This window comes from Drosophila miranda (genome assembly GCF_003369915.1).
Source record: "Drosophila miranda strain MSH22 chromosome Y unlocalized genomic scaffold, D.miranda_PacBio2.1 Contig_Y2_pilon, whole genome shotgun sequence".
NCBI lineage: Eukaryota > Metazoa > Arthropoda > Insecta > Diptera > Drosophilidae > Drosophila > Drosophila miranda.
Window position 1 is genome coordinate 27,680,625 of NW_022881614.1, and position 26,609 is coordinate 27,707,233.

Consider the following 26,609-nt stretch of genomic DNA (forward strand, 5'->3'; position numbering starts at 1 on the left):
TTGTTTGTTACTTATGTCTATGTCACTCATTTGTTTGTTAAAGCTCTGCGCTTGCTTGCCCTGCTAAACGCTCTCTGCCAGCTCGCTCTTCGCTATCTCCGCTTTGCGTCTGCCTACCGACGTCGGCCGAGCGAAGCTGCGCTTAGCGATCGGAGCGGCAATGTAAAGGGCAGGCAAGCCACACTTGCAATTTGGATGTCACGCATTAAAGAACATATCGTAATTTTATTTCTGCGCCGAGTTTTGTTTAATTCGAAATAATTAGTCGGCCAATTGGGGATAAAAATATTGTATGTACATTTATAATATGTAATATTTAAATTACGCTTAGACAGGCAGTACTCCAGACCAACCAGTTCTTACTTTCTCTGCGGGCCGACAGTGGGGTCACGTCGCTTTCGCAGTCAACAGTCAGCACTGGCTCAGTCAACGCTGGCAACTGGTCGCGCGAGCAATGGAAAAGTCGCATCTCAAATTTCCCCATGATATGCGCGATGTGGAAGAGTCCACGAATGCCGAACTGCTCGAGTACTTCAAAGGTGTGTCCGATCTAGCATGTTGCCTGGGTGTAGTGTAACGTGCAACGAGTCCTGTTCGAAAACGGGCGTTCCGATTTGAGAGAGCTGGGCACGCTAATAATTATCCGGCTCTAGCTCGTCGGCTTTGGGGGTGGAGTTGTTCCTCCCTCAGATCAACCCAGACTCGAGGCTTCAATTACTAATAATATTGCCAGAATTTAGCGTGCTGCGACTTGTGCTAGAACGGTAGATTTGACGAGAAGAAGATACGAAGCTAAAGAGGATAGAGAACAGGAAGAGAGAGGGAAGCGAAAGGAAAGAAGGATAAAGAGGAAAGGGAAGTGAGAACCAAGGAAAACGGAGTGACATCGGTGTATATGTCCGCCGATGTTATGCGGAGTCTGGACCCACCCTGCCTTTGGTCATCCACGGAATAGCAGTTCTTCGATGACCCCTTTTTGACCCTTTTACGAAAACGCGCGAGCTAGCATTGAGTCCATTTTGTTCTTTTATCTAAACTTCAACATTATTTCCTTAAAACAAAAATTAAATCCGATGTGGCAACATAGTAAATGATCTTAATAACTACTAAAATTAGGTGATTAGTAATGGTTGGGTATATGAGGATATTTGATAATGTAATGAGTATATATATATAATAAGACTGTAATTCGAGTTAAGTTCTAATTAAATTCATAAATTTCGCTTTTCGCATAACATGGGAAAATCATTGAATACTTTACGTTCGTTACTTTCGCTTTTCGCACAAATGTGGAAAAATCATTAAATCTTTTAACTTCTGAGTGAGTCGAAAATCAAAGAGGCGGTCTGGCTGACACAACGTGATCTCGTATGCGGAGTTCAGTCGATGACCGGATGCAGATGGCATCTCTAATTAGCCAACGATCAGATCGCTCAAGGCAAAGCCTCAATAGGCAGGGGTCAGAGGGTTTAAATTCGCGAGGTTGGGCAAGGATCAGTTGGTTTTCAAAACTACGTACATTTCAACTTCTGGAAGGTATGCTTACTCACTCACTGTTCAATTTCCACCGACGAAAGATCGATCTTCCCGCGTAGGCTGAAAACAAGCGTTAATTCGGAAAGGTGGTTTACAGTACGGAGACTCTATCTCTTGCTACAACTCAGAATTCCTAACTTCGACCTACTCCTTGTACGTGGAGCCACAGAACTTTTGGGAGAATTTCTCCCTGACAATTCAATCCGAACTTACTGACAACAATAGCTTGTGAATATTTATAAATATAGCTTAAGCATGATATGAGTTTAACGAATGTGTAACGAACATGAATTAAACTAGCGATGTCTTAACAATACTTATAACTGCAAATTCTGAACACATTTCCCGAACTCCCAGTGGGATCTTGAACGTTAATGAGGTTGGCTGATAATTATTCTTCATGAATATACAAATTTTGTGAGATTTTATACTTTAAACATTAGGATGGTAATAGACGAGGCTAGCATCCGCTGAACCCTATGATTTGGTGAACTGTGCTCCCTGAAGCTGCTGGAAGAGGAATCCTGGACAGAGTCGGGGCGAAGAGGACAGCCGAAGGCGGAGAATTCTGCCTCTGTTTGGCCGTCGATTGGGCAACCAGGAAGACGATGGCCGCAGGTGGCTTTATCACTGTAGCATGGTCTGCGTTCGGCAACCAAGAAAACGAAGGCCGCAGGTGGCTTTATCACTGTAGCATGGTCTGCGTTCGGCAACCAATTAAACGAAGGCCGCAGGTGGCTTTATCACTGTAGCATGGTCTGCGTTCGGCAACCAAGGAAACGAAGGCCGCAGGTGGCTTTATCACTGTAGCATGGTCTGCGTTCGGCAACCAAGAAAACGAAGGCCGCAGGTGGCTTTAGCACTGCCGCATGGTCTGCGCTCGGGCAACCAAGAGAACGATGGCCGCAGGTGGCTTTAGCACTGCAGCATCCCTGATTTGCTCCTGCTTCTTCTTCACGCGCCTTGGCGCGCGCTGCTGTTTAACCCTGTCTAGGGTGCTCCTCGCAGGCGAAGGGTTCCAAGCGGGAAGGCGTTTGCTTATTCCAGCCCCCGGCTGACTGCGCTCTGCGGCTTACTTAGCCGGCGACTGGGCGATGGGGTGCGTTTAAATAGCGGGGGTCGCTGCCCCACGCAACAAGCGAAAGACCGTCCGGTCTTTGGAGCTGTGGCGTCTTTCTTCCGAGCGGGATCTGTCGCGAGACTCCACTTGTACGAGCAAGGGAATCAGCGGGTGCGTGAGCTGCAGAAAATCAGATGAAAACCTGTTCTGTGGATTTTTCCAATCGCACTCACCCAAAATCGCGATAAACCGAAAGGTATGTCTTTTCCGTACCGTGTCGAGTTGTTTCACAAGGGAATTTTCCTATGATGGCACTTCTTACAAAAGATTCGTTTGCGCGCACAACCGTTCTCGACGAGATCTTTAACCGGAAAAGGAATTTGACATGGCCTGTCCGATGTCCAAAGCATCTTGACTTTCAATTTTTCTTTCAAACCTCAACCGATTAATCTTCCCGCCAAACCTATCGACTTCTTCTATGTCGCTTCAGGCCCGCTACAAAGCCCCCCACCAGATCAGACTAGGGGTGGTTACATCTCCTAGGCTGATACCGCATGAAGCGACTTATCATTGTCGTACGTCCTTTGCGTGGTAGTTACCCAAAGATCGTCCTTGCAAGTCTTCCAATTCATAATACGCACCGCCAAGCTGTCATCGAACTCGAGCCTTTACAAACGCTTGTCCGAATTTGGCACTGTACCCTGTTTGGAAGCAGCTTTGCTTGAAGTTCCTCCGGAACACTTCCTGACCTACGGCGAAATCTACTTGTCTTGAGCGCAGGTTGTATCGCTTCTCGTTTTGATCGTGCATCTTCTGCATTTGTTCACAGGCGCCCTTGCGTATGATTTCGAGCGAGTCGGGTCTGTTGAATACCAAGGATCGATCGTCTAGTAACTTTAATTTCCTGAGTAGCGAATATGTCGACCCGGCCGTGACCATATGCTGGCCAAACACCATGTAGTACGGGGTAGTCCCTATACTAGCATGAGACGCGGATCTTAGCGCACATGAAATGCGACTTAGGTGCTCGTCCCAATCCTTTTGATCGGTTCGTAGGTACGCCCTGATCCCGCTAATCACTGACCGGTTCACACGGTCAGAGGCGCTCGCTTGCAGTGAATGCACGGCCGTGTAGCGCTTGTAGCAGGGAATGCTGAGTTTTTTGTGGCGCCATCTAGTGCTCAGAGTGGCAGGCGAACGACAGGTCAAGGGAAAACCAACAAGACGGTAACAGGTCAAAACGTCAGGCTATCTCTGTTGAAAATGCATCCAGGGACCTGTTAGAGGATTTGCCGCCAGAACGTTGGCGTCCCTATCGGCTATTCCCTCGTGAAAGTCAATTGAGTCGGTTGCGTATCGGTCCGACGGAAAGGAAAACCAAGAATTTAGTGAAGAGAAAAACTTTAGGGAATCTAAATATCTAAATCCAAGATTCGACTGCGAGATTCTTGGTTGAAGGCGAGTGGGCTATTCAGTCGTCAGAAGCCGTATAGCGCTGAGTCCGGTTGGGGTAAGTGCTGCGGGAAGAGAAGAGAAGGGCTAAAGGAGAATAAAGAGTTGTCCCATTTGTAGTCTTGGCGCTTAGTAAATCGAGTTAATCAGTGCGGATTCGATCGTCCAAGGAAGCCAGCCAGAAAACAACAACAGCCGCAAGCCTAACAAAGTGGCGTTTAAACCTTTGGGATTGTCTGGAAAGCGCTCAGCCATCGGAGAAGCGAGCGTGGAAGCAGAGGGAGAAGACATTTGGGGAACGCTCGGTCCCCCCAAGCGGCTAGCTTCCCGAGGCGTTGGCGTCGGCACTTTAGTAGTCGAGCGCGACGCGGCAGATAAGGAGGGCCCGTCCCTTGGTCGCGAGCAGATCGGCGGAGAGAAAGTGTTAATCTAGCACCGTCGGAGATTGGCCGTTTGGCCTTTTTCTTTGCTTTCGCGTACCTTTCACCTGCAGAAGCAGGGGAAAGAATTTGAGTTGTTCCCGTTCGCCCAGGAGGTGGAAAGGAAACATAGATAACAGTCGGGAGAAAGAGAATAGAAAAAAAAAGAGGAAGCAACGGATTGACGGAGTAATTGTATTCGTGTTTGTAAATGTGTAATTAATTATGATTTCTGTGCGGAGCTAATTAGGAGAGATTTAGATTTGATTCCGGTAGTGGCTTCTCGTGACTCTCGCCGATCTGCAAATATGATTTCCCCCAACCTTGTGCCCATTTAATTGTTCTTCCACCACAGCAGCTTTAGGTATTCATCGAGGAAAGCGCTTTCGCCGATGGAGCCATAAACTGGAGAAAAGGTATGAGTGGACTTAAATTCTATTATTAATAAATACAACTTGAAACAAGGGAACTAGGGCCGGTCGGTGAGTGAGAGGGAGAAGTGCCCACTCGAATTGGTTTCGTAACATTACGGAGTCAGCAAGCAAGTTAGTTTGTCCATTTCGGACTTATTTAGTATATCGTTTGTATGACACATAGCCAAGTATTTGTAGGAATTTTATACATATATTTCATTTAGCTACTCTTTTAATGTGGGTGATTATATTATGGTATTTGCGGGTAATGTTAGTGTTTTAGCCAGTAAGTGAATAAACTTTATAATGTATTAATCTACCGCTTTGCTTTCGCTGGCAAATTCCCCATGTAGGACGCCCCGGACAAAGGGGCCATTCCGTCATTAAATCGAACGGTTTGGAATGGCCATGGTAGGGTGGGCGACACGACCTCGACAACACCAGAGGCGGAGTTGAGATACCTTTCCAGCACACATCCACAATTCTATTCAGGGATAAACAGTGTCTCCCGGTTAAGCATTTTCGTCGTGACACGCTACTTCATTCGCGGTATAATGCGTATAGGCCACCAGCAGGAGGGGGGCAAGAACATCACTCCAATAGCCGACGAGCAGAGGCCGGAAACCCAAAGCGTGTGCTTCCCTTCGCTGACTGACAGCTAGCCTGGCAGGATTTATATACACAGACGTGCGTAGATGACACGTTACATTTATGAATCATAGATATAGTATTATAATTAAAAATTGGCGCCCAACGTGGGGCCACACCTATTCAGGTGTGACACCATCAACACTGTGACATCCTTTTTTTTTGTCTTTAAAACTTCCCGATTCAGTATAGACGCATTGACCAAAATTGTTTCTCTGGAAGTGGTCATTGCTCAAGAATATCTTCTTTTCTCAACACCAAGTAGAGGGCTTGTCAGACGATTCGGAAAACGGAAGCAGAAGTTTTGACTTTTCATCCGGCCACGTCTGAGGAGCGTTTCGAAAAGTGCATCGATCTTAATAATACCCTACTTTTTCTGAGGCAGGAGTCTTAAACATGGTCTTTCGGGCGCATAGGACTGCAGAGGGAATCTCGTTTACTTACGGAACCCTGCCCACGGCTGAAGGACTGTGCGGAAGGCTTAGCCATTGCTGCTGATGAGCTTTAGCGCGTTGGACATACTCGGATTAATCTTGATTATAGAATTCCGTTGGCCACGAGTGAAATCAGAAGCAGCATGCTCATTTCAAGTGTAGAGTGCCGAGCCGAGATGTTTGGACGACAGCGGCGCGAATCAAAGCAGCAGCTGGCCACGGCTCGCGCCTGCAGTTGTTGTTGGTTTTGATTAGACAGCGACAAGTGCAAGGCGTCTGCGCGCGTACACATTCTTTTCATTTTCTTTTGTGCTTAGGAATTGGGGTCTCAATTAGCATAGGGTCCGTTTCGCATGGGGATTAGCTATGCGTAAGGCAAACATTTTTATGACTTTATTTTATCGTATCATATTCTTTGCGTTCTATTCTTGTGGTTTACATTCCATGTGTGTTATTTGGTAGGGCTGTTGATTTGCTAGCTCTCTCGCTGTACAAGGGAAGCGAGACTTGAGAACAGCTGTGCCGTTTGCTGGGCCATTGACCCTAAGTTGGCAACGTAGGAAGCTATAAATTATAACACGAGGAATCAGTTCTCTTTGCAATTTGAGTTCACGTACAATTACTTATTATTTTTGAATTTTTAGGTCATCTTAGGTTTGCTAGCATAAGTTATCTGACTTTTAACTAGAATACTTAATTTAGTTTTACTATTAACACATTTTTAACTTTGGTTTTGTCTGCGTTTGATAAGTAAGTGTTTAGGTTTTGTCGTGTAGTTTTTGTGGGACATATCTTTGTCAGGACAGTTAGCAATTAAGTTTGATTTATTTTTTTTACAATGGAGAACCCCGATAACGAGCCTGAACCGGCTCCGGCGCCAAAATGCCAGTTGTGTGGGAAAACTTTGGCTTCGGCTCCTACATTGAAAACAAAGTGCAGCCACGAGTTTCACAAAACTTGTATTGAGTCACATGTCAAGACCCATACTACCTGTCCCACATGCAAGACGCTATGCGTCGATAGAAGTACTCCTCATAATACCAGGTCCCAGGCCAAGCAAAACGATGCAGCAGCCATAACCGCTGAAAGAGTTAGTAGCATGGTTACACAGGCCATCAGCACGATGCAAAACGAGGTGGTAGCCCAGCTCACGGACAAAATGGCTCAAATCATTCAGTCCAGCATAGCAGCAAATTTCCAAGAGACTGGCAATAGCATTCCTCAAGGGAATAGACGTGGGGAAGCGGATAATCCGGTCCAACAAAATAGGGACAGAGAAGGGGAGGAAACATTCCGACAGGGACTGAATAGTCAGTATTCAGCACAGTTTCCGAGCTACGACCGTCCAAGCAGTGCAGTCTCAGATCTGAGTCAGCGACCGGACAAAGTCGCCCATATCCTCAATAGTTGGAAATTACGTTTTAATGGTACCCAAGAAGGATTGAGCATTGATAATTTTCTCTATAGGGTAGAGGCTTTGACGCATCAGGCTCTCGAAGGAAATTTTCCAGTTCTGTGCAGTAACGCCAGTCTGCTTTTTGACGGAAAGGCCAGAGATTTTTATTGGCGTTACCACAAAACTTCCGGACCGATGAGATGGGACCGGTTATGCCAAGCCCTAAGAAAGCAGTTTAGGGATTCTCGAACCGATGTGGATATCAGAGAAGCGATAAGGGACAGGAAGCAAAAAGAAAAAGAAAATTTCGATTCCTTCCACGACGCCCTGATACAGCTGATGGATGATTTGGAAACTCCCATGTCAGAGAAAGCGATTGTGGAAACTTTACGGCGCAATTTGCGACCTGAAATTAGACATGAGCTCCTGAATGTCCAAATCGACTCCGTAGAACGCTTGAGAGAAGTCTGTCGTAGAAGGGAGGGTTTTCTCGACGACGTTAGGCGGAGTCATGGGTACCAGAAATTGATTACTTTCCGGAAACAGGTTGCGGAATTGGTAGAGGAAGCCCAATTAGAGGAGGCCTCCGAATTCTCGGATGTAGAAGAAGAGGACGAGGTGGCAGCCATGGCACTGATTTGCTGGAACTGCGAAAGGAGGGGCATCGCTACCACGATTGCGATAGCAAAAGGAAAATTTGTTGCTTTGGGTGCGGAGCACCTAATAAATATAAGCCGTCGTGTAGCAAATGCCAAAAAAACGGCAAAGTGAACACCCAGCCTCGCCAGCCGGTCAGTGTTCAGCGCAAGCAGTCGAGTGCAGAGGCGAAATCCCAGTAGGGATACTTAAAACTACCGCCCAGCTTCCGTCTGAGAAATCAGAATCCGACATACACCAAGCTTTAGTCTGGCCACAACTAGTCCATGCCAGATCCCATTCGCTTTTCACCAACGACCAACCCAGTAATAAGTCCCTCACAAGGAGTGCAAGAAGGATGAGAGCGTTCCGGCAGGCGGCGAAAGCGATAAATTGCATTCGTTACAAGCAGAAGGACAAGCGTCCATATGCGGAAGTTCGCCTGTTGGATCAAACGGTCCTTGGTCTATTGGACACCGGAGCAGCTATGAGTGTTATAGGCGGAAAGTTAGCAGAACGCGTAATCCAAAGCCGAATTCCTTTTAAGAGAGGAGTTGTAAATGCTTCCACTGCGGATGGACGGAGGCAAGAGGTAGTGGGACGACTGCGGACACCGGTGCAGTATATGGGTGCAGTGAAGGACCTTGAGCTGCACATTATTCCATCGCTCAGCCAGGACTTGTATTTAGGGATCGACTTTTGGTCAAGTTTCGATTTATTACCACCCAGCATGTCGCTGGCGGAGATAGTTCATGAACCGCAGAACCTCAGCCGAGGGGAAATGGACCAGTTGCAAGCGACCATCAATTTATTTCCTTCGTTTTCCGTTTCCGGTCTAGGAAAGACGGCTCTGCTTTCGCATTCAATTGATGTAGGTGATGCAAAAGCCGTGAAGCAGAGACACTTCCCTGTATCTCCTGCGGTAGAGAAATTGTTATATGCGGAGATAGATCGGATGCTCAGCTTAGGGGTGATAGAGGAATCCGATAGTGCGTGGTCATCACCGGTAGTATTGGTGCAGAAGCCAGGAAAGGTGAGGCTATGTTTAGATAGTAGGAAAGTTAACGCGGTGACCAAAAAAGACGCGTATCCGTTACCACAAATTGATGGGATTCTAGGACGTCTACCTAAGGCGTTGTTTATTTCGAGCCTGGATCTTAAGGATGCCTATTGGCAAGTTCCCTTAGAGCCGAGCTCACGCGATAAAACAGCGTTCACGGTTCCGGGGAAACCTCTCTACCAGTATAAGGTAATGCCTTTTGGTCTCACTAATGCTTCGCAGACCATGACAAGGCTGATGGACAAGGTAATTCCGGCCAGTTTAAGAAATGAAGTTTTTGTGTACCTGGACGACCTTTTGATTGTGTCGGACAGTTTTGAGTCACATCGGAGGGTGTTGAGTGAAGTGGCAAGTTACATTAAAGCGGCAGGGTTAACGCTGAATGTGGAGAAAAGCAAGTTTTGCATGAAGTCAGTGCGGTATTTGGGGCATATAGTAGGCGAAGGGGTGATTCGTACAGATCCGGATAAGATTTCGGCCATGTCCGATTTTCCTTTGCCAAAATCCCTAAAGTCTCTGCGTCGCTTCCTAGGTATGGTAGGCTGGTACAGGAAGTTTATAAGCAACTTCGCATCGGTAGCCGCGCCTCTCACGGACTTGCTCAAACCCAGACAGAAATTTTCAATGACTCCAGAGGGTCAGGAGGCTTTTGAAAAGTTGAAGGAGATGCTTTGCTCAGCGCCAGTTTTGCGTAGTCCTGATTTTAGCAAACCATTCTATGTTCACTGCGACGCTAGCAAGACAGGCGTTGGGGGAGTGCTGGTGCAGAAGACGCCGGAGGGGGACGAATATCCGATTGCGTTTGTATCGAAAAAACTCAACAAAGCCCAAAAGAATTATTCGGTCACCGAACAAGAATGTCTGGCCGCAATAGTTTGCATAAATAGGTTCAGAGCTTATATCGAGGGGCATGAATTTACTGTAATCACTGATCACGCCTCTTTAAAGTGGCTCATGTCACAAACTGACTTACACTCACGTCTAGCCCGATGGGCATTAAAGCTGCAGAGTTTCTCGTTTAAAATCGAGCATCGTAGCGGCAGGCTTAATGTGGTTCCGGATGCTCTTTCTCGCGTAAATGAGGAGGAAGTGGCGACTCTAGACGCGAGCAATGGGTTGTTGGTGGATTTGGAATCGCCAGAATTCAAGGCAGAAGATTACGTGGAGATCGTAGAAAGGGTTAGGGCCAATATTGATAAGTTGCCAGATCTCAAAATTGTAGATAACTTGTTGTATCGTAGGTCAGATCACGCGACAGGAGAGGTGCTACATGATGTGTTCATTTGGAAACTCTGGATTCCTCAAGGGTTAGTGGTTGACGTTTTGCGTAACGCGCACGACAATCCACTGGCTTCCCATGGAGGCATTCACAAAACCCTAGAAAGGATACGGCGGTATTATTACTGGCCTGGTTTGGTTGCCGATGTGAAGAAGTATATCCAGGCTTGTGATGTCTGCAAGACTACCAAGGCCCCCAATACAATCCAGAGACCGAAGATTGGAATTGCGCCCGAGTCACAACGTTTCTTCCAGAAATTATATGTAGATTTCCTGGGGCCATATCCCCGTTCAAGAAGTGGACATATAGGCATCTTCATCGTCCTCGATCACTATTCTAAATATGTGTTTCTTAAGGCAGTGAAGAAGTTGACCGCGGACGTGGTAGTCAAATACATGCAGCAAGATCTTTTTCATGCTTTCGGGGTTCCGGAGACAATAGTATCCGACAATGGCACACAATTTAAGTCTGAGGCATTCCAAAAGCTACTCCGGGAATATAAAGTTTCGCACACTCTCACGGCCCTGTACGCACCGCAAGCTAATGCTTCCGAACGTGTAAATCGCTCGGTGATTGCAGCAATCCGATCTTATGTGCGCGAGGATCAGAAGGACTGGGACGAGCACCTCAGCAGCATTTGCTGCGCATTGCGTTCGGCGGTGCATGCAAGTCTGAATGCAACTCCTTATTATATGGTGTTCGGACAGCATTTCATCACTTCCGGGGCAACATACAAGCTTCTGAGAGCATTGCGGGTGATGGACGACAGGTCAGCAGTTTTCTCGCGGGAGGATTCATTAGACTTGTTTCGAAGCAAGGCTCTAGAAGTCATGAAAAAACAGAACGATAAGAATGAACGGCAGTATAACTTACGGTCGAGAGACATATCCTACAATGTCGGCCAGGAGGTGTTCCGAAGAAATTTCAGGCAGAGCAATTTTCAGTCAGGGTACAGCGCGAAGTTGGGTCCGGCCTTTCTGAAGGCCAGGGTCAAAAAGAAGATAGGGCAGGCCTACTATGAGTTAGAGGATTTGCAGGGTCGTTACGTAGGACGGTTTCACGCGAAAGATCTTCGTCAGTAAACCAACTGCTTCAAGCTGTCCTGTTATCATTCTTGGGAGTGTAACCCCAAGCCTGATCTTTCGGGGGGGCTTTTGTAGCGCTTGTAGCAGGGAATGCTGAGTTTTTTGTGGCGCCATCTAGTGCTCAGAGTGGCAGGCGAACGACAGGTCAAGGGAAAACCAACAAGACGGTAACAGGTCAAAACGTCAGGCTATCTCTGTTGAAAATGCATCCAGGGACCTGTTAGAGGATTTGCCGCCAGAACGTTGGCGTCCCTATCGGCTATTCCCTCGTGAAAGTCAATTGAGTCGGTTGCGTATCGGTCCGACGGAAAGGAAAACCAAGAATTTAGTGAAGAGAAAAACTTTAGGGAATCTAAATATCTAAATCCAAGATTCGACTCCGAGATTCTTGGTTGAAGGCGAGTGGGCTATTCAGTCGTCAGAAGCCGTATAGCGCTGAGTCCGGTTGGGGTAAGTGCTGCGGGAAGAGAAGAGAAGGGCTAAAGGAGAATAAAGAGTTGTCCCATTTGTAGTCTAGGCGCTTAGTAAATCGAGTTAATCAGTGCGGATTCGATCGTCCAAGGAAGCCAGCCTGCAAACAACAACAGCCGCAAGCCTAACAAAGTGGCGTTTTAACCTTTGGGGTTGTTCGGGAAAGCGCTCAGCCATCGGAGAAGCGAGCGTGGAAGCAGAGGGAGAAGACATTTGGGGAACGCTCGGTCCCCCCAAGCGGCTAGCTTCCCGAGGCGTTGGCGTCGGCACTTTAGTAGTCGAGCGCGACGCGGCAGATAAGGAGGGCCCGTCCCTTGGTCGCGAGCAGATCGGCGGAGAGAAAGTGTTAATCTAGCACCGTCGGAGATTGGCCGTTTGGCCTTTTTCTTTGCTTTCGCGTACCTTTCACCTGCAGAAGCAGGGGAAAGAATTTGAGTTGTTCCCGTTCGCCCAGGAGGTGGAAAGGAAACATAGATAACAGTCGGGAGAAAGAGAATAGAAAAAAAAAGAGGAAGCAACGGATTGACGGAGTAATTGTATTCGTGTTTGTAAATGTGTAATTAATTATGATTTCTGTGCGGAGCTAATTAGGAGAGATTTAGATTTGATTCCGGTAGTGGCTTGTCGTGACTCTCGCCGATCTGCAAATATGATTTCCCCCAACCTTGTGCCCATTTAAGTGTTCTTCCACCACAGCAGCTTTAGGTATTCATCGAGGAAAGCGCTTTCGCCGATGGAGCCATAAACTGGAGAAAAGGTATGAGTGGACTTAAATTCTATTATTAATAAATACAACTTGAAACAAGGGAACTAGGGCCGGTCGGTGAGTGAGAGGGAGAAGTGCCCACTCGAATTGGTTTCGTAACATTACGGAGTCAGCAAGCAAGTTAGTTTGTCCATTTCGGACTTATTTAGTATATCGTTTGTATGACACATAGCCAAGTATTTGTAGGAATTTTATACATATATTTCATTTAGCTACTCTTTTAATGTGGGTGATTATATTATGGTATTTGCGGGTAATGTTAGTGTTTTAGCCAGTAAGTGAATAAACTTTATAATGTATTAATCTACCGCTTTGCTTTCGCTGGCAAATTCCCCATGTAGGACGCCCCGGACAAAGGGGCCATTCCGTCATTAAATCGAACGGTTTGGAATGGCCATGGTAGGGTGGGCGACACGACCTCGACAACACCAGAGGCGGAGTTGAGATACCTTTCCAGCACACATCCACAATTCTATTCAGGGATAAACAGTGTCTCCCGGTTAAGCATTTTCGTCGTGACACGCTACTTCATTCGCGGTATAATGCGTATAGGCCACCAGCAGGAGGGGGCAAGAACATCACTCCAATAGCCGACGAGCAGAGGCCGGAAACCCAAAGCGTGTGCTTCCCTTCGCTGAATGACAGAATGACTCAGACTAATTATATACACAGACGTGCGTAGTTGAGACGTTACAGCCGTTAAAGTGTGTGTTATTTCAAACCGACTAAAACGATTCGGATCGGAACTGGGATCTATTATCAGATTATCAGATTTCGGGAACACCAAACGTCATGAATAATTCAGTTTCGAGATACTTAACCACCATGTCAGCGCTTATTTTCTTGACGGGCTTCAGGAAGACGTATTTCGAGAAGTGGTCCAGTACGATAAAAATGCCTATGTTTCCGCCTCTCGACCTGGGATAAGGTCCCAGGAAATCCACGAACAGTCTTTGAAAGAACCGCTGACTCTCCGGCGCTTTCCCTAACGGAGGTCGAAGAACATAATTCGGGGCTTTGGTCGTCTTACACACGAGACAAGCATTGATGTGTGCTTTTACGTCGGGTACTAGACCAGGCCAGAAATAATGTCGCCTTATGCGTTCAATAGTCTTGTGGATTCCTCCGTGGGACGCTAACGAATTGTCGTGAGCGCGCGCAAGCACGTCGGGAACCATTATCTTTGGTATCCACAGCTTCCAAGCGTACTCGTCGTGAACTTGTTCTCCGGTCAGATGTTCAGCGCGACGGTACACAAATCCCTTATCCGTTTTTAAGTCAGGCAGCTGGTCCTGGTTAGCCTGGACCTTCTGTACTAAATCCGTATATTCGGACGATAAGAAGTGTTTAGAAGATAAATCGACCAACGATCCATCAGGTGAATCCAAAGCTGCTACTTCAGCTTCGTTGACCCGGGACAAAAAATCGGGTACTACGTTCTGCGCACCTTTACGATGTTCGATCTTGAATCGATACCTCTGCAGAGCAATGGCCCAACGAGCTAACCGGGAACTTAGATCTGTGTTGGACATAAGCCATTTTAACGAGGCGTGATCGGTTATGATCGTGAACTCATGACCTTCCACGTATGCTCTGAAGTTCTTCAAAGATACTATTGCCGCCAAGCATTCCTGCTCCGTCACAGTGTAATTACGTTGCGCTCTGTTTAACTTCTTTGAAACGAAGGCAATAGGGCATTCGTCTCCCTCTTTGGACAACTGTACTAATACTCCTCCCACTCCCGTTTTGCTGGCGTCGCAATGAATGTAGAAAGGTTTTGTAAAATCTGGACTTCTCAGTACCGGGGCTTCACAGAGACATTGCTTCAAGGCGTCAAAAGCTTTTACCGCTTCATCCGTCAAAGCGAATTTCCGTTTGGTGGTCATGACGTCCGTTAATGGAGCAGAGAGCGAAGCGAATGGTACGAATTTACGATACCATCCGCATAAACCCATAAAACTTCCCAGTCCCTTTAGAGTTTTGGGTAAGGGATAACTGGTGATCGCCTTGATCTTCTCGGGATCTGTTCGGATACCCCCTATGACATGACCTAGGTAACGCACTCGTCGCATGCAGAAATGACTTTTAGCAATATTGATCGTCAATCCTGCTTGTTTCAGATGCCTAGATATCTCTGACAAAACCTCTAGGTGCTTTTAAAAATTCGAGGAAACAACTAATAAATCGTCTAAATAAACGAATACTGCGTTCCGCAACCGGGCTGGAACTACTTTATCCATTAAGCGAGACATGGTGCTGGTGGCATTACACAATCCAAACGGCATTACCTTGAATTGGTACAGAGGCCTAACCGGAACCGTAAACGCGGTCTTATCACGAGACATGAGCTGTAACGGTACTTGCCAGTAGGCGTCCTTTAAATCGAGACTCGTGATGTATTCTGGTTTCGGCAGTCGGCTAAGAATGCCACTAATCTGAGGCAAAGGATAAGCGTCCTTTTCTGTGAAACCGTTTACCTTTCGACAATCTAAGCAGATCCGAACCTTTCCGGGCTTAGTAACCATTACTATCGGTGAGGACCACGGACTGTCCGATTCCTCAATCACACCTAACTGTAACATCCGGTCTATTTCGGTATACATGGCCTTTTCAACGGCTGGCGAAACAGGAAAATGACTTTGTTTTACTGGCTTGGCATTTCCTACGTCGATCACGTGTGTGATTAAGTTCGTTTTACCTAAGCCATTTACAGCGAACGAGGGATAAGCGTCTATGACCTTGGACAGTTGGCCCTTTTGGGTTCTGGTTAACGAATGTTGTTCCTCACTATCCTTCGTTCGCGGAGCCTCTATTTCTGATACCCGCAACCTACTAGGCAGTAAATCGTATAAATTCCAGAAATCGATTCCGAGATATAGGTCACGTTTCAATGAAGGAATCAAATAAATCTCTAGTGACTATTTATCACCTCCGTATTCGATGTCTATCCTCATTTTCCCTGCTATCCGTTGTGCTCTTCCATCAGCGGTTTTAGCATTTTCCGTGATTCTCTTGTAAGGTACGTTTCCGCACATCACTTCGCTCGCTAAGTTACCTCCTATACAGCTGATGGACGCTCCTGAATCCAGCAAACCGTATACTGTGCGGTCTAACAGTTGAATCGGTAAAAACGGACGAGGATCTTTAGCCATTTCAGAGAGAGAGCGCTTAGATACGCCACACCTGATTTACTCTTCTTGCCAGAATCGAATCATCCGCTTCTTTCCACGAGATTTATTCTTCCCTACGGTCTCTGGTAATTCACAGTCAGTTAAAATTTTTTTTGATCCGAGTTTGCAATCCAACGCTAAATCATTGTTGCTTTTTTGAAAGTCCGGTGTAATCAGTGATGTCACTGCTGTTGGCTCCGAAGTTAATCGGTGTTTGTGCCTTGATGGCGAAGCACACTCGAAGTCTTCAGTTTGTACTGCGACTTCGGCGTGCTGGACTTGGAGTTTTTTGTACACTTTTCGCAACTTGGTTTATAAGTGTTCGCGGCTCCACAGCCGTAACAAAAAACTTTTCGTTCTGAAACGCAATCTTGATATCTGTGACCGGTCTGATGACAGTTCCAGCAGATTAACGAGATGGCTTCTACCGCCAACTCCCTCTCGGTGTCTGAGTCTTCTCGTAGCTCCCGATCTAGCAGTAGTTCTGATACTTCACGTCGAAATGGAACAGCTTTGGTATACCAAAAACATCTCCAGCCTGCGGCACACTTCCCTGAGCTCCTGTACACTTTTTAAATCGACATTCAACAGCTCATGGCGAATTTCCGGACGCAGGTTGTTCTTTAATACACGAACCAACTTCCGAATGGTCCAGGGTACTTCCAACTGATCGGTCAAGTTAGAGATGCTATCGTAAAAACTATCGAAAGTCTCGCTTGCCCTCTGCTTTCGGTTTCGGATCAGCTCTTCGATGTCAACGTCATCTTTTTCTTGGCGAAACTGAAGTCGTAAGGCAGCACATAAAGTATTCCATTGGACTTCAACTACGGCCTTGTGATGTCGCCAGTAGAACTCGTTAGCTTTGCCTTCAAACAAAACACTCACATTCCGGCAAAGCACGGAAAAATTTCCTTCCAATGTTTGATGGGTCAATGACTCTACTCTATATATGAAGTTATCTATCGATACTCCGACTCCCGAGAACTTAATTTTCCAGCCATTAAGTATATGGACTACTTTGTCCGGTCTCTGGGATAAATCAGAAAAACCGCTTCTCAATGGTGACGGATGAGCTATGCTTTGGGGTTCTAGTCTATGGCCAGGACTAGTTCCCTCACCATAGTTGGTTGCTTGCAACTGCTCGGACAACGGCGTTGAAGAACGGTCTAAAGCTGCGGTGACCGTGGACTGACTTGAGGTTCGGGTTAACTGTTGCATTGAATCAACTACCGAGCTTTGAATCAGTTCTGCCATTCGTTTGCTTAGTGAAGTGAGCAATCTCTGTTCCATTGCCACCAGATCTATATTTTTAGAAGAACTCGCTTCTTCTCCCCCTTTTGCACGTTCCTTAGACTGAGCGCGAGTATTTTGCGCTACTACCTTCGGCACCGCCCCGCTTACAGATCTACACCTGCCTTTACATACCGGGCAAACATTGCTAGTCTTTAAATGGGTGGTCATACAGGGAAGATGGAACACGTGCTCGCAAACCGATCGGAATACCTCATCCGTGGTCAGTATGGCTTTCTGGCACAGCGCGCACAGCGGGCTGACGCCTTCACCTGCCCCTTGAGCTTCCTTTCCGGGAGATCTGTCCAAACCCATGGCCAGAAATACTATACTCAAAGTCGTGCCTATAATTCTTCCTAACTTTGTTTTATTCACCTACAATTCCGTTAATAACTTTAATGCCAATGATGAACTCAATTGACTAACTTGAACTCACTTGAACTAACTTTAACTAACTTGGTCTAGCTTGAACTCAATGCAGCTACGCAGCGAATCGTAAGGTCCTAATCATACAACCGATATCTCCCTCACCACGGAAAAAGATTAGAGTTACTACTCTCAAGAAAATCGCTTTGTCGTGGGCAGTCAGGAATCTCCAGACTTATTCCTCAAAACGAACGATGTACCCGTCAGCAGCTTACACCGAAGCGGACAGACAACTGTTCAGCAACGGTTTGTCGGTTTTCCAGCTTTCGATGGCTACCTCTAATGCTTCTTCAGAAAAATCAGCCGAAGGTTTTCTCCAGCGACCGTGGATAAAGAGACTCTCGAAAGCTGTCTATTTATTTTCCGACGCGGCAGCGTAAAAGAACCCATCTAACGTTGAACACCAATAAGTGGCCTAACGTCGCTTGCCTATTTGGAAAAATCGTCACCGAACCAGTAATCCGCGGTCAGAAGGGAATACGGGTATTCTCTCTATCTGTCTTCCAAGCGGACTCTAACACGGCAATAACTCCTCCGGAAAATAAAAGCGGAAAATTTAGAAAAGGGAAAAAATGAAAGAATCTATCTAATCATCCAGGAGTCCCCGTGGAATATTTCGAACTACCCACTGGGGCCCCACGTTGGGCGCCACTTTTAATATTATTAATAATTATAACTGTAACGTGCAACGAGTCCTGTTCGAAAGCGGGCGTTCCGATTTGAGAGAGCTGGGCACGCTAATAATTATCCGGCTCTAGCTCGTCGGCTTTGGGGGTGGAGTTGTTGCTCCCTCAGATCAACCCAGACTCGAGGCTTCAATTACTAATAATATTGCCAGAACTTAGCGTGCTGCGACTTGTGCTAGAACGGTAGATTTGACGAGAAGAAGATACGAAGCTAAAGAGGATAGAGAACAGGAAGAGAGAGGGAAGCGAAAGGAAAGAAGGATAAAGAGGAAAGGGAAGTGAGAACCAAGGAAAATGGAGTGACATCGGTGTATATGTCCGCAGATGTTATGCGGAGTCTGGAACCACCCTGCCTTTGGTCATCCTCACGGAATAGCCGTTCTTCGATGACCCCTTTTTGACCCTTTTACGAAAACGCGCGAGCTAGCATTGAGTCCATTTTGTTCTTTTATCTAAACATCAACATTATTTCCTTAAAACAAAAATTAAATCCGATGTGGCAACATAGTAAATGATCTTAATAACTACGAAAATTAGGTGATTAGTAATGGTTGGGTATATGAGGATATTTGATAATGTAATGAGTATATATATAATAAGACTGTAATTCGAGTTAAGTTCTAATTAAATTCATAAATTTCGCTTTTCGCATAACATGGGAAAATCATTGAATACTTTAAGTTCGTTACTTTCGCTTTTCGCACAAATGTGGAAAAATCATTAAATCTTTTAACTTCTGAGTGAGTCGAAAATCAAAGAGGCGGTCTGGCTGACACAACGTGATCTCGTATACGGAGTTCAGTCGATGATCGGATGCAGATGGCATCTCTAATTAGCCAACGATCAGATCGCTCAAGGCAAAGCCTCAATAGGCAGGGGTCAGAGGTTTTAAATTCGCGAGGTTGGGCAAGGATCAGTTGGTTTTCAAAACTACGTACATTTCAACTTTTGGAAGGTATGCTTACTCACTCACTGTTCAATTTCCACCGACGAAAGATCGATCTTCCCGCGTAGGCTGAAAACAAGCGTTAATTCGGAAAGGTGGTTTACAGTACGGAGACTCTATCTCTTGCTACAACTCAGAATTCCTAACTTCGACCTACTCCTTGTACGTGGAGCCACAGAACTTTTGGGAGAATTTCTCCCTGACAATTCAATCCGAACTTACTGACAACAATAGCTTGTGAATATTTATAAAGATAGCTTAAGCATGATATGAGTTTAACGAATGTGTAACGAACATGAATTAAACTAGCGATGTCTTAACAATACTTATAACTGCAAATTCTGAACACATTTCCCGAACTCCCAGTGGGATCTTGAACGTTAATGAGGTTGGCTGATAATTATTCTTCATGAATATACAAATTTTGTGAGATTTTATACTTTAAACATTAGGATGGTAATAGACGAGGCTAGCATCCGCTGAACCCTATGATTTGGTGAACTGTGCTCCCTGAAGCTGCTGGAAGAGGAATCCTGGACAGAGTCGGGGCGAAGAGGACAGCCGAAGGCGGAGAATTCTGCCTCTGTTTGGCCGACGATTGGGCAACCAGGAAGACGATGGCCGCAGGTGGCTTTATCACTGTAGCATGGTCTGCGTTCGGCAACCAAGAAAACGAAGGCCGCAGGTGGCTTTATCACTGTAGCATGGTCTGCGTTCGGCAACCAAGGAAACGAAGGCCGCAGGTGGCTTTATCACTGTAGCATGGTCTGCGTTCGGCAACCAAGTAAACGAAGGCCGCAGGTGGCTTTATCACTGTAGCATGGTCTGCGTTCGGCAACCAAGAAAACGAAGGCCGCAGGTGGCTTTAGCACTGCCGCATGGTCTGCGCTCGGGCAACCAAGAGAACGATGGCCGCAGGTGGCTTTAGCACTGCAGCATCCCTGATTTGCTCCTGCTTCTTCTTCACGCGCCTTGGCGCGCGCTGCTGTTTAACCCTGTCTAGGGTGCTCCTCGCAGGCGAGGGGGTTCCAAGCGGGAAGGCGTTTGCTTATTCCAGCCCCCGGCTGACTGCGCTCTGCGGCTTACTTAGCCGGCGACTGGACGATGGGGTGCGTTTAAATAGCGTGGGTCGCTGCCCCACGCAACAAGCGAAAGACCGTCCGGTCTTTGGAGCTGTGGCGTCTTTCTTCCGAGCGGGATCTGTCGCGAGACTCCACTTGTACGAGCAAGGGAATCAGCGGGTGCGTGAGCTGCAGAAAATCAGATGAAAACCTGTTCTGTGGATTTTTCCAATCGTACTCACCCAAAATCGCGATCAACCGAAAGGTATGTCTTTTCCGTACCGTGTCGAGTTGTTTCACAAGGGAATTTTCCTATGATGGCACTTCTTACAAAAGATTCGTTTGCGCGCACAACCGTTCTCGACGAGATCTTTAACCGGAGAAGGAATTTGACATGGCCTGTCCGATGTCCAAAGCATCTCTGCGCGTCAACAGGTCAATTCGCTTCTAGCTCTTGCTTAAGCCGGTTGTGTTTTTTTCTTGCTCCCGCATTCTCCGCCCTTTGCCTAAATATCATACAACATTGTTGTGTCTTTGTTTTGATTTATTATCGCATCTCTTTAATTTGATTCTACTTTGTGTTAACCACCAGTGTTTTGTTTGTAAACAAGTGTTTAATATAAATTCAATATTGCAACGTAACACATCGGACTCGTGCAGGCAATTTGTTATTGTTTTTTGCCCAGTCTGCTTTTCGTTATCGCTTCTTCGGTGTGCACTGTTCTCGCGCATCAGCGTTTGCATCGCCCACACTCTCTCGTGAGCATACGCGGGCTTCTCGCATTGTTGCTCTCACTCTCTCTGGATTGCCTACACTCTCCCTCTCTGTGGACTTTTCTTTTGTGTCTCTGCTTTGGTGAGTTTACCGCTCGTTTTCTGCACTTCGTTGGATCATCTGCTTTGAATTATTGCCGCTGCAGCTGATTGTCTGGCTCGCTCTGCTGTCTGCTCTCCTACTTTACCTGCTATCTCACTCCGTTCTCTTATTATTCGTGCACAGTGATTCTACTGCTGTCAATAATGGCAATCGTTTGTAGTGCAAAGAAATGTGAATTCGGTGGTGTTATCATTGGTGATTCATTTCTTAGCTGCTGGCTGTGCGACAATTTTGCCCACATAAAATGTGCTGGTGGTGGAAATTTTGGCCGGCTGAATGATCTGATCTCGAAACGCATGGGCCTGTCTTGGTCATGTCTGGCTTGTCGGGAGATTGAGGCCGAAATGCGCACATTTATGAGACAGACTCGAACTGGGTTTCTGGATGTCCGGAAACAATTTGTGGCTCTCAACGAGAAATTTCTTGCCCTTGAATCACAGTTTCTTGGGCTCAAACTCTTGAGCGAATCGCCTAGACGGAAAATTCCGCATAATGATACCAATCTCTTGCAACCTAATCCGATTGGTACGCCTGCCTCCCACCTTCATCCATCGGAAGCATTTCCGTGTAGGCATGCCACGCCGTTGTCTGTAAATCCGCCAACGGTGGCTCCGGAGTTCTTTACACCGAGCAATGTGCTTCCTTCGAGCACCCAACTCCCCAACAGCATCAATCCCATCCCTGCAGTTTCTGTGGCCGGCACTTCTGACGCGGTGAGGGCTTCTAGTGCGGGTGTGCTGGTTGCTGACGACGTCTTGCCAATTACTGCTCCAATTCCTGCTCCAATTCCTGCTGCAATTCCTGCTGCAATTCCTGCTGCAATTCCTACTCCAATTCCTGCTACAGCCATTGCTGCCAATTCCTCTGCCCTTGTACCGAGATCTCTTTTAGGTGTGGCTCCACCATCTCGATCTCGCTCGGGACTTCAACTTAAAGCAGTGGTCCCTCGGAAAGCAATATTTGTTTCTCGTCTTATTCCTGAGGCTACAACGGAGGATGTTAAACAACATCTTGCCACTAAACTTAACACTTCGCCTGTTGATATAGTTGTGACTAAATTTTCATTTAAACATAAGCGCAACATATCATCATTTAAAATTCTTCTCCCTGATTCTTTACTATCCTGTTCTCTAGAACCGTCAATATGGCCTGAGCATACAATTGTGCATGAGTTCCTTCTCAAAGACTCGAACTCGAATCCAAGAATTACCGAACATGCTCCAAAAAACTAATGTACTATTTTTCCATGCACTATCAGAACGTTCGCAGTTTGCTGGGAAAGTTGCGTCAAATTCATACTAATAGCGCGTCCTTTGATTTCGATGCCATCGCGTTTACCGAAACCTGGCTTAACTCCTCTGTCAATGATCACGAAATTTTCATTGATAGTTACACTATTTATAGAATGGACCGCCCATCTTTTGCAGGTGGGGTTCTGATTGCAGTTAAATCTGTTTTCTCATCTGAGTTATTCCCATTCAATAACATTCATGGAATTGAATTTGTTGCAGTCAAAGTTCGTGTTGGCTCCGCATTTTTCTATTTAACCTGCTCTTACATTCCTCCCAGGTCTGATGCTGAGCTTTACTTACACCACCTTTCAGCAATTAATAATGTTGTTTCTACATTAGGGTGCAATGATCGAATTATTGTCATGGGGGACTTTAACCTCCCATTTCTTTCTTGGCTGCCTTGTAATGACGCTAACCTGTTGTTTCCCAATTGCCATAATGACTTTATCAATGGGCTAACGGATATTTCCCTTGTCCAAATTAATGCCGTTAAAAACATTAGGGACAGACTTCTTGACCTCGTTTTTGTTAACGATGGTTCTCTTACTACTGTATCTAGAGCAAGCCCAATATCTCTCCCTGAAGATCCTTACCATCCAACTTTGTTGATATCACTGGAGTGTACACAATCTGGAGGTGCTGACAGTTCCATGGCTCCTTGTCACATAAAGTGTTTTCGCAAAACAAACTTTATTGATTTAGATCTACATCTCTCGCGTGTTGATTGGTCGTTTCTTTATTCATTACCGAACATAGATGCAACTGTTAACTCGTTTTATAGTTCTATTTACTCCGCCCTTAATACGTTTGTTCCAGATATCACTGTACCTGTATCGTCCAAGCCTCCCTGGTTCTCCAAGTATTTGTCATACTTAAAAAATAATAAATCCCGGCTCTATAAAAAGTACCAGAAGTCGGGCTCCACGTTGGCCTTAGCTCTATACTCCTCCGCTCGCTCTCTGTTCCTTGCCGTCAATAGTCAGTGTTATAATCATTACCTTTCACAATGTAGTAGTAATTTTCGTAGTGATCCTAAAAAATTCTATTCGTTCGTTAATTCTAAGCGCAAGTCAAACGTTTTTCCTCCGTCCCTTCATTACCAGAACAAAACAGAAGCTTCTGCTGTTGGTATTGCAAATTTATTCGCTAACTTTTTCCAAACAACGTACTCGTCTCATATTTACAACGCATCCACTCCGTATCCGTACCAGCTACCTCAAGCTAACAGTATTTTTCTGCCCTTTTTCGAGGAAAGCGTTGTTCTTGAAGGTTTGTCATCTATGGACATATCGTTTTCTGCGGGTCCAGATAAGGTACCAAGTTGCATCTTAAAACACTGTGCCCAGTCCCTTTGCAAGCCCTTGACCTTTCTCTTCAACCTCTCCTTGGAACAGTCTTGTCTCCCAGTAATTTGGAATGAGTCCTACATCATTCCGCTTCACAAAAAAGGTTCAAGATCAAACATTGAAAACTATCGTGGTATCGCAAAGCTTTCCGCCATCCCGAAGCTTCTTGAGTTCCTGGTCACCCGGCAACTGCAACATCTTTGTTGCAGCTTGATATCTCCGTCGCAACACGGTTTTTTCAGACATCGTTCAACATCGACTAACCTTCTTGAGTTTTCTAACCTAATCCACCGTGGTTTTCAAATTGGTTTGCAGACGGATGTAGTTTTTACGGACTTCAGCAAGGCATTCGATTCTGTGAACCATGCTCTGCTTATTCAAAAGCTCTCCTTATTAGGGTTCCCAACGAATCTTCTAGATTGGATTTTGTCCTATCTCTCTAACCGTACTCAACGTGTTTTGTTTTCTAACGTGTTGTCAAATACTGTTAATGTTACTTCAGGTGTGCCACAGGGAAGTCATCTGGGCCCGCTTCTGTTTATTTTATTTGTGAACGACCTTCCTCAAGTTATAACATACTCTACTACACTAATGTATGCTGATGATGTCAAAATCTGTCTTTCTTACTCTGATTGGTATATGCACACACGCCTTCAACTTGATCTAAGTGAACTACTATTGTGGTGTTCAACTAATCTTCTTTTTCTGAACCTTTCCAAATGCAAACTTATGACATTTTACCGTCGCGCTCCTCATTTTGTCTCATATGTTCTAGGAAATCATGTCCTTGAGCGAATTTCGAGTTCAAATGACCTCGGAGTCCTTTTTGATCATAAGATGTGTTTCAACACCCATATAGCTGCAACTGTAAATAAAGCTAAGGGTGTTTTAGCGTTCATCAAGCGTTGGTCCAAGGAGTTTGACGACCCGTACGGTACGAAACAACTGTACATCTCGTTAGTACGTCCTATATTGGAGTATTGTTCTTGTGTGTGGAGCCCGCAGTATAAAGAGCAGCAGGCTGTTATTGAATCCGTGCAAAAGCAATTTTTAATTTTTGCCCTTCGGAACTTTAACTGGGACTCGGGTAGAATCTTGCCACCCTACCGGTCTAGGCTAAATCTTATCGACCTGCCGTCGTTGCACCATCGCAGAATATGCAATGGCGTAATGTTCGTGCACAAGATCCTTCTTGGGACTGTTGACTCCCAAACTCTCTTGGGTCAGATTGACTTGGCCGTTCCATCCAGACCTACCCGTACTTTTAGGCCTATCCGTCTACCCATATGTAGGTCTAATTATGCTGATCATGAACCTTTTAGGGTTTTATGCCATAATTATAACTCCCTCTGTCTAACCCTATCCCCTGAACTGTCTCTTAAACTAATTGCATGCAATATTTATAATCATTTAAATTTAGCTAACTTTTAACTTATCTTTTTCTGCCTTTAGTAACTAAGTACCATTATTAACAGATAATTTGTTAATTTAATAAATAAATAAAAGTAACCCTGCGCCTGTTAACAGGTCAAAGTAACCCTGTGCCTGTCAAAGGGTGGCAGGAGAGATCGATATCATGGTCTTGACTTTCAATTTTTCTTTCAAATCTCAACCGATTAATCTTCCCGCCAAACCTATCGACTTCTTCTATGTCGCTTCAGGCCCGCTACAGTACCTGGTGTAACCTGATTCGTTTTCAGGCGAGCGGAATGGTTTTGTTCAGGTTGGAGCCGAGGGCTACTTCTTTCCAAACAATTTTAAAGACGAGGCGGAGATGTATTACAACTTTGAGGCGCGACCGAATGACGTCTGGATAGTGACAGTGCCCAGATCAGGCACCACTTGTACACAGGAGCTGATCTGGCTGCTGGCCAATGGCCTGGACTGTGAGCAGGCCCAGCGGCGACCTCTCACCGACCGTTTTCCCTTCTTCGAGTTGGTCCACTGACAATTCTGCTGGGCATCATAGTATTCACTGCGTCTTTTTCCCTTAGATTTCCACTCTTCATGCACAGCCAGGTCAAGGCAGAGCTTCTGGAGGAGAACCATGAATCAGCTGATGCCTTGGAATTCATTGAGAAGATTTCCCGGCCGGGATACGAGGTCCTAAGTGAAGTGCCTTCTTCCCAGCGACGCTTCATCAAGACGCACTTTCTATTCTCCTTGCTGCCGCCGAGTGTTTTGCAGAACAAATGCAAGGTTCGACTCTTTGTTAAGCATTTTTTTTTCATAACAAATGTAATCCAACTACGTATGTATTTCAGATCGGTTACGTTGCCCGCAATCCCAAGGACGTTGCAGTCTCCTATTACCACTTGAACCAACTCTTCCGCACGCAGGGATACATTGGCGACTTTGAGCGCTTCTGGCGATACTTCCAACGAGGATTAAGTCGGAGATCTGTCAAAACATCTGTCATATTAAAGCTTCTCCATCGAATGTACTTTGCAGATCCCTGGCTACCGTACTACAGCCATGTGAATGAAGCCCAGAACAATTGCCACTTGTCCAACGTTCTCTTTCTGCGTTACGAGGACATGCTGAAGGATCTGCCAGGCACTGTGCATAGAATTGGTTCCTTTTTGGATTGTAGACCGACTGCCGCAGACCTCGACAAACTACTCATCTGAGCATTGAAAACTTCCGCGTGAACAAGTCCGTGAACATGCATGAAATGGCCTCCGTTGGAATCCTGAACAAAAACGAGGCGGGATTCGACCGGAGAGGCGGTGGAGAGAGTGCCAAAAATGGTCCGCACACTCAAATGGAGTTTGTCGATAATCCCAAGCTGCTGAAATGCGCCAACGAATGGATCGAACAGAATGTTAAATGCTTTAAGACCATATGAAAGTGTGGAGAA

General features: G+C 45.9%; 1 pseudogene; it reads left to right on the forward strand.

Annotated features, from left to right (window-relative positions):
* The first annotated feature begins 320 nt into the window (after nt 1-320).
* On the forward strand, nt 321-26,604 carry LOC117192572 (annotated as a pseudogene).
* Nucleotides 26,605-26,609: the final 5 nt, after the last annotated feature.